Source organism: Periplaneta americana, chromosome 10 (assembly GCF_040183065.1).
Source record: "Periplaneta americana isolate PAMFEO1 chromosome 10, P.americana_PAMFEO1_priV1, whole genome shotgun sequence".
Classification (NCBI taxonomy): Eukaryota; Metazoa; Arthropoda; class Insecta; order Blattodea; family Blattidae; genus Periplaneta; species Periplaneta americana.
This window is the reverse complement of record NC_091126.1, coordinates 157,301,759-157,312,695: the sequence shown is the minus strand read 5'-3', so window position 1 is coordinate 157,312,695 and position 10,937 is coordinate 157,301,759. Positions and strand designations below refer to the sequence as shown.

Below are 10,937 nucleotides of genomic sequence, written 5' to 3'. Positions count from 1 at the left end.
GTGTAATACGAAATTCGTTTGAATTTTATTTTTTCTTCTATCTTTTTTGAAGGACCACAAGGGCAGACCTCGAGGACCACAGGTGGTCCGCGAACCATAGTTTGAGAAACGCTGTTCTAGAGCATATTTGATAGGGCAAATTTTTGCATTCTTTCCTCGTAAAGGCTGATTCACAATAAACCGGGAACGGGAACGAAAACGAGAACGGAAATAATGTTACAATAAATGTATTTAAATATGAGCATTCACAATTAACTGCCCCGCACCGTGGCATCGTGGTCTAAGGCATCCTGCCAGAGGCGTATACTGGTTAAAGGGTTTGGGTTACCGCTGACCCTAATATTACACAAAATATATCTAACAATTACTTTAATTTTAATTACTATGGTAAAACTAATAATACAAAATTATTACATTATGTTATATTATAAACTTTTTCTTTTGTAATTTCCTTGGGCTACCGCCGGTAGCCCCGGTAACCCGCAAAATACGCCCCTGCTGATCCTGCCTAGGACTCGTGTTACGGAATGCGTGCTGGTTCGAGTCCTCATGGGGGAAGAAATTTTCTCATGAAATTTTGACCAGTGTATGGGACCGGTGCCCACCCAGCATCGTGATGCACTTGGAGAGCAGCGATAGGTAGCGAAATCCGGTTGCAAATGCCAGCTATAACGGCTGGGGGGGGATCATCGTGCTAACCACACGATACCTCCATTCTGGTTGGGTGATCTATTTTACTATGATTCCGAAGACCGTGATAACTTAATTGGGAATTAAATTAATTGACTATTTGAAATGCATATTAGTTTAGTGAAATGCAAACGAATTAAATATGATTTAACTTCCGTATGTAAGTTAAATAACAATTAGTTAATTGTGGATTAATGACATATTGGTGGAATCGGTTCTAAATATTAAATGCTATAAAACCTTTCATCCTGCTATGCAAAATTTATAGTATAAAATCTATTCTAGTTTTCAGGGCATTTTTAATCATTTTCAAGTCATAAATTTTATGTTTTAGGGCATTTCTTGATAATTTATAGGTCATCAAAATCCTAGCTCTAATCATTCCTATATCGGTTACTTAAGGCGATAGAAAAAAACCAGCTTATACGAAGCTTTTTAACTACACCAGAAGATTTATAGTTTGGATGTAACATCCACACTGTTTACTTTCCAGTAAGAATAATGTATGATGATAATATGGGTCGTAAAATGCTGTTTTTTTTACCCCACTTAAGTGTTCTTATAGCAGACTTTGGAACAAAGATGCACTGCTCTTCTATCTCCTGGCTTCGTCTTGCAATTTAGCGGTAATTGATTTCGTATACTCCGGAATATAAAATAACATTCCACCTGCCCCTGTCGGTCACGTGACAAACGAACAGCATGGGGGAATGTGCCCGCCGTATCCTAGCGAGGTGTGCCCAGTGCAAGACGTCAAAAGGTTATTTATTACCCTTGCCTTGTAAATATGAAAATGCGTTATGCCGTAATTATTTCTAAATCACTGATCGTAAAATGTTTGATGAGACACTTGCGGGACATACAAAATGTGATGCATCAGATGTATCGTTAAATTTTCATGTATCCTACTACCACAAAGTAGAAGACGAGTCTACTGTTGCGAAATTGTTTTGAAGTCTTGTATATCGCGTGTATAATTTTAAATAGCAAAATAAAAGGAACAAATTTAATAACTGCTACGCCTTTAAGTGCATTTTAATTACACCAATAATATCAAGATTTACATGGAATATATTTGAATGTAACAATTCATAGTAAATCAAGTTCGCACGAAACCAGAGGAAAAGTTTCCTTACTCTACCAGGGTAAACAAACAAAGAAGAAAACAAACAAGTAAATGAATAAATAAATAAATGAAAAATGAATGAACGATTGAATGAATGAATAAATGAATAAATAAATTGATAAATAAATAAATAAGTAAATAAATAAACAAACGAATAAAAAACAAATATATAAATGAATAAATAAATTAAAGAATGAATGAATGAAAAATAAATAAATAAGTGAATGAGTGAACAAATAAATGGATAAATAAATAAATAAATAAATGAAAGAAAAAATGAATGAATAAATGAGTGAGTGAGTGAGTGAGTGAGTGAATAAATAAATAAATAAATAAATAAACAAGTAAATAAATAAACAAACGAATAAAAAACAAATATATAAATGAATAAATAAATTAAAGAATGAATGAATGAATGAATGAATAAGTGAATGAGTGAATAAATAAATGGATAAATAAATAAATAAATGAAAGAATAAATAAATGAAAGAATAAATAAATGAATGAATAAATAAATAAATAAATAAATAAGTGAATGAGTAAATAAATAAATAGATAAATAAATAAATAAATAAATAAATGAAAGAATAAATGAATGAATAAATGAGTGAGTGAGTGAATAAATAAATGAATAAATAAATAAATAAATAAATAAGTAAATAAACAAACGAATAAAAAATATATATATGAATGAATAAACAAATTAAAGAATGAATGAATGAATAAATAAATAAATAAATAAGTGAATGAGTGAATAAATAAATGGATAAATAAATAAATAAATAAATAAATGAAAGAATAAATGAATGAATAAATGAGTCAGTGAGTGAGTGAGTGAGTGAATAAATAAATGAATAAATAAATAAATAAGTAAATAAATAAATGAATAAAAAAATGAAAGAATAAATGAATGAATGAATAAATAAATAAGTGAATGAGTGAATAAATAAATGGATAAATAAATAAATAAATGAATTAATGAAAGAATAAATGAGTGAGTGAGTGAATAAATAAATGAATAAATAAATAAATAAAAAATGGATAAATAAATGATAGAATAAGTGAATGAATGAATGAATGAATGAATGAGTGAGTGAGTGAGTGAGTGAGTGAATGAACAAATGAATAAATAAATTGATAGAGAAATAAATGAATAAGTAAATAAATAAACATACAATTAAATAAATGAATAATTAAATGAATAAATAAATGAAAGAATAAATGAGTGAGTGAGTGAGTGAGTAAACAAAGAAGTAAACAAACAAGTAAATGAATAAATAAATGAATAAATAAATAAACAAATAAATGAAGAAATGAATGAACGAGTGAATAAACGAGCGAATGAATGGATGAATGAATAAATAAATGGATAAATACATAAATAAGTAAATAAAAAATAAATAAATAAACAGATAAATAAATGAAAAAATAAATGTAATTATTAAATGAAAGAATGAATAAATGAATGAACAAAAAGTAAATAAATAAATAAACAAATAAATAAACAAATAAATAAATAAATAAGTAAATAAATAAATGCAATTATTTTCTAATTAGTGTAGCTTATAACTTATTTTAGGATTTTTTCATATACTTTTATTTAAAAATAAAGAAATTAAAGAGCAAATACAATTTTAACAGCTGTCAAAATTCCAATTAATGTGTTCACACTTTTTTTTTTCTTCACATGATTTTTCTTCTTCTGTAAGCGGCTTCATCATACAAGTCCGAGGCGTTTTGTTTTATTCTTAGAGAAAGAGAGCGATAAACACAAATCAATTACTGTGGTCATTAGAGTATTCAATGCGACGATATATAAGATCACTTAAACATTTTTTTAAGAAAGTTCAAAATTTCGCCAACGGCACGTGGTGTTCCCAAGCGGTCACCCATCCAAGTACTGACCACGCCCAATGTTGCTTGACTTCGGTGATCGGACGAGAACCGGTATTTTCAACATGGTATGGCCGTTGCCAGGTTAAAAGTATTAGGCTACTACAATACTGAATACTAATAAGTATAGGGGTCGTACTCATAGACATTCTTAGCGCGGACTTCGTGTGGATGATCAGCGAACTAACGTTTTTCGTATTCATAAACCAGTGTTAGCGATATGATATGATATGATATGATATATGATATGATATGATATGATATGAATCCTGTACAAGTATCTAGTCGATAGCCGAGGCTAGTTTAGCACGCTCGTAGCGCGTGCTAGCGAAATGTCTATGAATAGCACTGAAAATGTTTAAATATTCATTTTCTAAAAAATTAAAAAATATACATATATTATTTTTCTCCTAAATGAACTACATTAAAGATTTCAGATTAAGTTGCTCACATGCAAAATTTAAATAAAATATCGGAAGTACTTTTTGAGCTATCAGGTAAACGCTAATGTAAACTATATTGCAGATTACATTAAATTAATTTCACATGACTGAATCAATATTTTAAAGTAATAATATTAGAATTGACTCATCTGAATCTACAAAATGATATGTAAACTTTTTTTTTTTAATTTTATTGCTAAAGTAACATTATTTAAAATGTTTGTAACACATTTTCTATATTGGTTTCCAAATTTTAAGAGAAAGAATTATATTTTAAAAATGAATTTTAGAGGCACTATTATAGAAACATGGAAGGATATTTTTCAAATGCAACAAAACAGCAAATTTCTATTAGAGAGAAAAGATTTTTAGTAGCATAAAGAATGTGTGTTCCAAATGTCATGCATGTAGCGTTCATTGTTCCAAAGATAACTTTGTGTATGAGAATAAAGGAAAAAAATATTTATGGAAACTTGTAGTTTGGTGTCATTAGAAAAACCCTGTGCGCCAGAGTTTTAAAAATGGCGTAACAGCAGCTAATAAGATCATAAAGGCGCTTTAAATTTCATGTAATATACAATATTTTTCCTATATTAAAGATTATTTTAAAGCAAAATTTTTCATCTTTTCTAATATTTCGACCATATTTAACCATCCCCTCACATTGAAAACCATGTGCACCAGAGCTTTAAAAATAGCATCGCAGCAACTAACAAAAGTATAAATGCGCAGTAAATGCTGTGTACTATATTTCTCATATATCAAAATTTATTTTAAAGTTTTTTTTTTTCGAAAATTAGCTGGTTTTCAGCAATATTAAAATCACCCTCTCATTCTTAAGAGATAGGCCTATTTATGAACCATACTTCTGTTTATATGTCAAGCAAATTTAATTCAGATCAGTTTCATTTCATTCCTAGAAATTTTGGTTCTCAAGACTTAGGAGGTTTTGCACTTTTGCCAGTGATAGGGTAGAGTAGCATAAATCGCACCACTGCTAGTTTAAAACAAATTACTATAGTAGTATGGCATCTAGTGGTATTGTTACAATCTACCATACGCACTTCCATCATGTCACTTGATTTCTACCACTTTTTTGTGTCAGTAGCGTGGTGATAGTGTATCTAATATAATCGCTCAGGTGGATGTATATTTAGCTAACATTTTGTAACTAAATAACGGATTTGTATGCAAAGGAATCCATAATCTTTAGATGTTATTCGTTTAAAGAGGTATTAAAGAACATTTAAGTTAGTAGGATTTTCGAACATGTGGTGATTATAGGCTAGAATGAAGGAAATAACTTATGGCGTAGTTTCTCATTTCGCACCAATTTGTAGGTGCCTAATTCGCACCGGTGCGATATGAGCAACTGTAGCAATTCTAACCGTACAAAAGAGGGGCCCAAAAATTTTAACTGAACTAGGAATGCAGCAGGTGGGTGAAATATCAAGTGGTGAAAAGGGCGTTAATACAAGTATGTGTTGTAGAAGCGCACCAAGTATTTTGTGCCATCTGTGATAATTTTTAAACATCAAACAGTGCATCCTTCATTATCAGCTGGTGCTCCTCCAGGAACGTTATTTGTTTGCTCTGCGTCAGGTTACATCAACAGTGAACTATTTGTCGAATAGCTCAAATATTTTATTTGCCATTCAAATCTGCCACAGAAAAGAGTGCTGCTTCTGTATATCCACCTATACGACCCATTCCAAAAATTTAGAAGCTAGATTATCTCGGGAAAATGGTGTGCTCCTGTTTCAGCTTCCTCGTCATAATACTCATAGGCTCAGCCTTTAGATGTTTCTATCTTCAAATCTGCGGTCTTCCTACCTGCAGCGGTCTTTCCTTAAGGAAATTCAAGAATAACTTAAAAAGTTGTGTATAAAGTGCAAATTAAAATTAAGGTGACATTTAGCATTTAATTTTTTAAGGTGACATGTATTTATTTTGCCTGACGAGTTACTTCGTTGGTTTGAATTGTAAATTATTTAAAAATAGCGTGTAAGAGGGCCTTAGACTAGAAATGTTTAGCTTAAATGTAGTTCTGTTTATAAGTATGCATAAGGGTGTAATTATTTGACTTATTTGAACTGTTGTATCAATGAAGCGAGGTGAGTCAGTGAAGTTATGGCTTTACAGTGCAAGTGAATAGTTCCGATCAGTGATAATTTATAGTGTCAATGAAATGAGTTCTATAGTGCTAGTGAAATGTGTTCTAAAGTGTCAGTGAAATGCGTCATACTGCCACTACAGTGAGTGAGATGAGAGTAAAGTGAAAGACTATTGAAACTTATGTAGGACCTATACATATATAGGTTGTATTTTAAAATTAGGTAGTTTACGTTTAATTATTAATTGTAATTATTGTGTTAAATTGTATTGTGTATTCTTATTGTATTGTGTATATAATTGTATTGTGTATTGCAAATTTTATTGTGTGTTGTTTATGATTTTATTGTGTATACCACTGCCAACGGATGCTTGCCGACTTGCAGTGTAAATAAATACGTACAAATCAATTCAGACAGCTATATCATGAAGCAGCTCTTAAGTGGCTTCGAGATAATCGTGGAGAAGAGGTGACGCAGTTTACAGTCTGAACTACCTGGTGAAGCACATGGCAAATGTATAACAATAAAAAACGTATTCAGAAAGTTTAAATGTTACGTAATTTACGCTCTATTTTTTTCAATTTCATTTAAAGATGAGTTACTCTCTTTCATTAATTTCAATAAACTTGTAATTTGCATTTATTACATTATTCGTTCAAATACTCTTCAATATGTTCAATATTAAAAGCTTTCATTCATCCTGTTCCCTGTAGATAAAGAGGTGAGATTTAAGAAACCGCAGGTGCTATTTAGGAAAGTAGTTGCCTAAATGGCACCACTGACATGTGTTTTGAATATGTCATTTTAATAGAAAAAATATTAAATCAAATTCAAGGGTTCTTTTTTTACTTCGAAGGTAAATGGTCTGGGAATGTATCTCTGTAAAGGAATGCAGAAAATAAAAACTGTATTGTTCAATAAAAGTTATAAATGCTAAAGTGGTGCGATATAGGCAACCATACCCTATTACAGCGTTTCTCAAACTATGGTCCGCGGACCACCTGTGGTCCTCGAGGTCTGCCCTTGTGGTCCTTCAAAAAGAGACAGAAGAAGAAATGACATTCAAACGAGTTGCGTATCACTCAATAGCTGAAAATCTCAGAGTTTGGAAATGACACATCGCAATCGCCTTTCACTTTTTCTCTCAGTACTGACATTTTATGAAATTTATTACCCTATTCGTCTACTGACTTCTCACTCTACTCTCAACAACAAAAGAGGGATTTAAAGCACTATGAACGTGGTGTTCCTCGCCATCTTTTCCCTACACATTTGGCGCCGTGTCTGTAACCCAGCCAGGGACCAAATTCATAACAGAGGACCGAACCTTTTCATGTAGGCCTATTTATGACTTTAATAGTTTTGCCAGCACCCAGACTGCACATTGAAATGGTGACGTACTGTACGTCGTACACCAATAATCTCTGAGGTCATAATTTGAAACTTATTTTCGAAGTAAATGTGACGAATTTTCATGCGTTCGTGATAATTTTCATTGCGATATTAGAACTAACAAGCTTTCATTGAGTGAAAAAAACAGTTAATTGAACTCTCGATGAGACCGGATTTAAAATGAAATTCGAAGCGGAAGATATGGTTAATTTCTGGACTGCATCCCAAGTGAAAAGAGAATACAGTGAACTGTAAAATGGTGCTTTAGGGATTATAATTCAGTTTGCTTCTACGTATCTGTGTGAGAAAGGGTTTTCATCACAATCTCTAATAAAAACAAAGTAGGCTACCGAAATTGACTCGATGTATGTGACAATCTCCGACTTAAGCTTAACAGCATACTTCCAAATATAATAATAAGTTTAAATGCGCACACACCGTGCATGGGGTAAGTAACATTACTTGTCTTTAGTATAAGCTGCGATGGATTTCTGTCTCTTCTTACACTTGATAATATGATATCTGTCACATAGTTCTGAGCATAAAACACACACACACTTATCATTTGGTTCGTGGTAAGTCTTGTTGCCGCACACCTTGTGGTGGAAGCCACGGGTTGCCAATCTTGTCGTCACGTGTCTCATATCATGATTAGCTTCCGTCCAGGTCCTATCTTGCATCGCACACGTTGCGTAGAATTCCTCCGGTATGCTGGTTTTCTTCTCGTGCAGATCTTGTAGGAGCCGTTTGTAGGCGTCGTTCGCTGGGAGCATTATTTCGCACCTTAGGTCCTCTATCAAAAAGGTCTCTCTGGTTAGTTCGTACACTAGTCTCGATCTTGCGTTCAGCGGTAGTCCTAGAGCTCTCTTCAAATACCTAGCCTTCACCCGCTCTAGTTCTTCCATCTGTTTGTATGTGAGGTATTCTACCACTGATTCTAGGCCATACGTCAGGACGGTAATATCTTTATCCGGAACAGGTCCATAGCTGTGCTGATCGATAATTGTGTGATGTTCCTAATTTCATTCATTTCACGAACAATTAATTTGAGTACAAACATTTATTATTTATTTGTTTATTTTAGTTAATAAATTAAAGATAATCCAAACTCTAATAGTTTTGAATTATTAAAGAAAAAAAATGAATTTTCTTCTATTAGCATTAGCTTCATTAGTTAATACTAATATAAAATTAATTAATCAATTCTATTTTAAAATATAAGTATACTGGTATTAACATATGCTACAAAAATGATAAAGTTGCTTTTGAAGCGAACAAGGGTAAGGTGGTCCGCGGAACTGTTCTGACTTAAAAAAGTGGTCCCCACTTCAAAAAAGTTTGAGAAACGCTGCCCTATTGCATCCATATCTCAGACACTGTGAGATATGAACTCATATTTTCAATGATTTCCTGTGTTACAAATGGCAAATGTACTAAAATGGAATCACAGTCATCAGCGAGTTTTAGCCGAGTAAGGACGTATGCTGAAGGAGAGGAGACTGAACAGTGTAGAGAGGCATTGACCTAAGAGCGAGTGGTAGAGCAGAAGGTACAATAGAAAATGGAAAAAGTGCTACAACGAGAAGTGATAAAGAAGGGGAGAAATGAAGCTCGGAATGGAGGACTACAAATGCAGAACAGTACAGGAAAGCCGAAGAATCAAGTGGATATAGCATCAGAAAGTTTGAAGTGCAGAATAGATAACATCAGTGCGAATATTGATTATCTGGTACGGGATAATGAGCAAATGAAAGAGAAAATCAAATATTATGAAGATAAACAAAGAAAGAAGAATTTAATATTCTTCGGGGTGGAAGAAGAGGGTCATGAATACGAAATGGATACATATGAGACTGTATGTAACGTGTGCGATAAGATTTTTGGTATCGTTATGAGAGTGGGCCATATCGAACAGACTTATAGAATTGGGAAAGGAAGATTCAGACCTATTTTAATATCATTCGTGAGCATGAGAACAAGAGAAATTATCTTAAGGAACTTAAGAAAATTAAGAATGACGAAAATAAGGGTTGAAAAAGACGTAAACTATGAAACAAGAAGAAGACGCAAATCACCGATGCCGTTCATGAAAGCGGCTGGAGATAATGGACATTTCGCGAAGATATATGAAGATGAAGACTAAAATGGAATCTCGAAATCGCTAGTCACCTGCTGCATGGTAAAACCCAGCGTTTCTAGTTAGACAAAATTCAAAACTGCGCCTGAGTCAATGTTATCGGAGAGGAGGGCTAGCAAATTCTCTATTACCATGCAACTGGACTCTAGCGGCAGGCTTCATATTTCAGCGGTGTCTCCCCAAAATGGAAGCCATTGTTACGAAAGGGTCGATAGAGGTCTCTGCGAATCAAAGGGAAGCTCATTGACAGTGAAATATAGATCAGGGCATTCACTGTGTCGGGCGTGAACTCAGGTTTTGGACTGGTGTGTACCTGGAGAAGTTAGTGACTGGTGTGTACAAACGAGGCGAAGGAACGAGATTTCCCACGAGACCCATCTGGAGCTACAAACCGGCGGCACAAGGACGTTCTCCCACATAGCGTCCTGTTGTTCCTCTAATACACACACCTCACTTATTGCTCTGTAGCTCTCAATTGTGGGGCCAAATGTCACAGCGGACCGCCTGTCGCAATTATAAGCCGACGCGACGACCAGGTGTGAAGACTTGGTAGTGAGATTTTCCATCTCCAAACATCGGACGCTCTCAATTAGTCCTGCAGTGGTAACGCCTCAAACTCTATTCTTGTCAGTCCTTCTGTGTCAATAATACAGGGACATCACTTTATTTTTACCAACATTTTTAACATTAACCTGGCTATACTCGGAAACACTGTTGCCCCCTTCCATTACAGGAGTTTTATGTTACTAGTGCAATATGTAAACAAATCATTTTACTAGCTATAGGAGGAGAGAAAAGTAGTGTATCCATTTATGTTGTAGGGAAATACGATATTACGATTTTCAATTTCATCATCACTTTTACGGAATTTATCAAAATACAGTAGAGTAGTAACATTTTTTTTTCGAAAACTCAACTTTTCAGGCGGCTATGTTCATTATATAATGTCTACTTTACTTAGCATATTAATTATTGGTGTTAACATACAATATAGAGAGTGCATTTAAATTGAGGGGGACATAAGTAAAGGGCTGTAAGTGCACTTAAGTTACTTTTGAGAAAATGGGGTTTAAATATTTAAGCGTTCGTAAAATCGGTGAAATTTTTATTTAAATTTTAATGTGTGATGCGATTAAAATATC

At 33.2% G+C, this 10,937-nt stretch overlaps 1 non-coding gene across 1 annotated transcript; it reads right to left on the bottom strand.

The window, feature by feature from the left end:
* Window positions 1–3,672: 3,672 nt before the first annotated feature.
* On the bottom strand, window positions 3,673–3,791 carry LOC138708274 (5S ribosomal RNA). The gene has a single exon (XR_011334679.1). It is a non-coding gene; the product is annotated as a 5S ribosomal RNA (ribosomal RNA).
* Window positions 3,792–10,937: the final 7,146 nt, after the last annotated feature.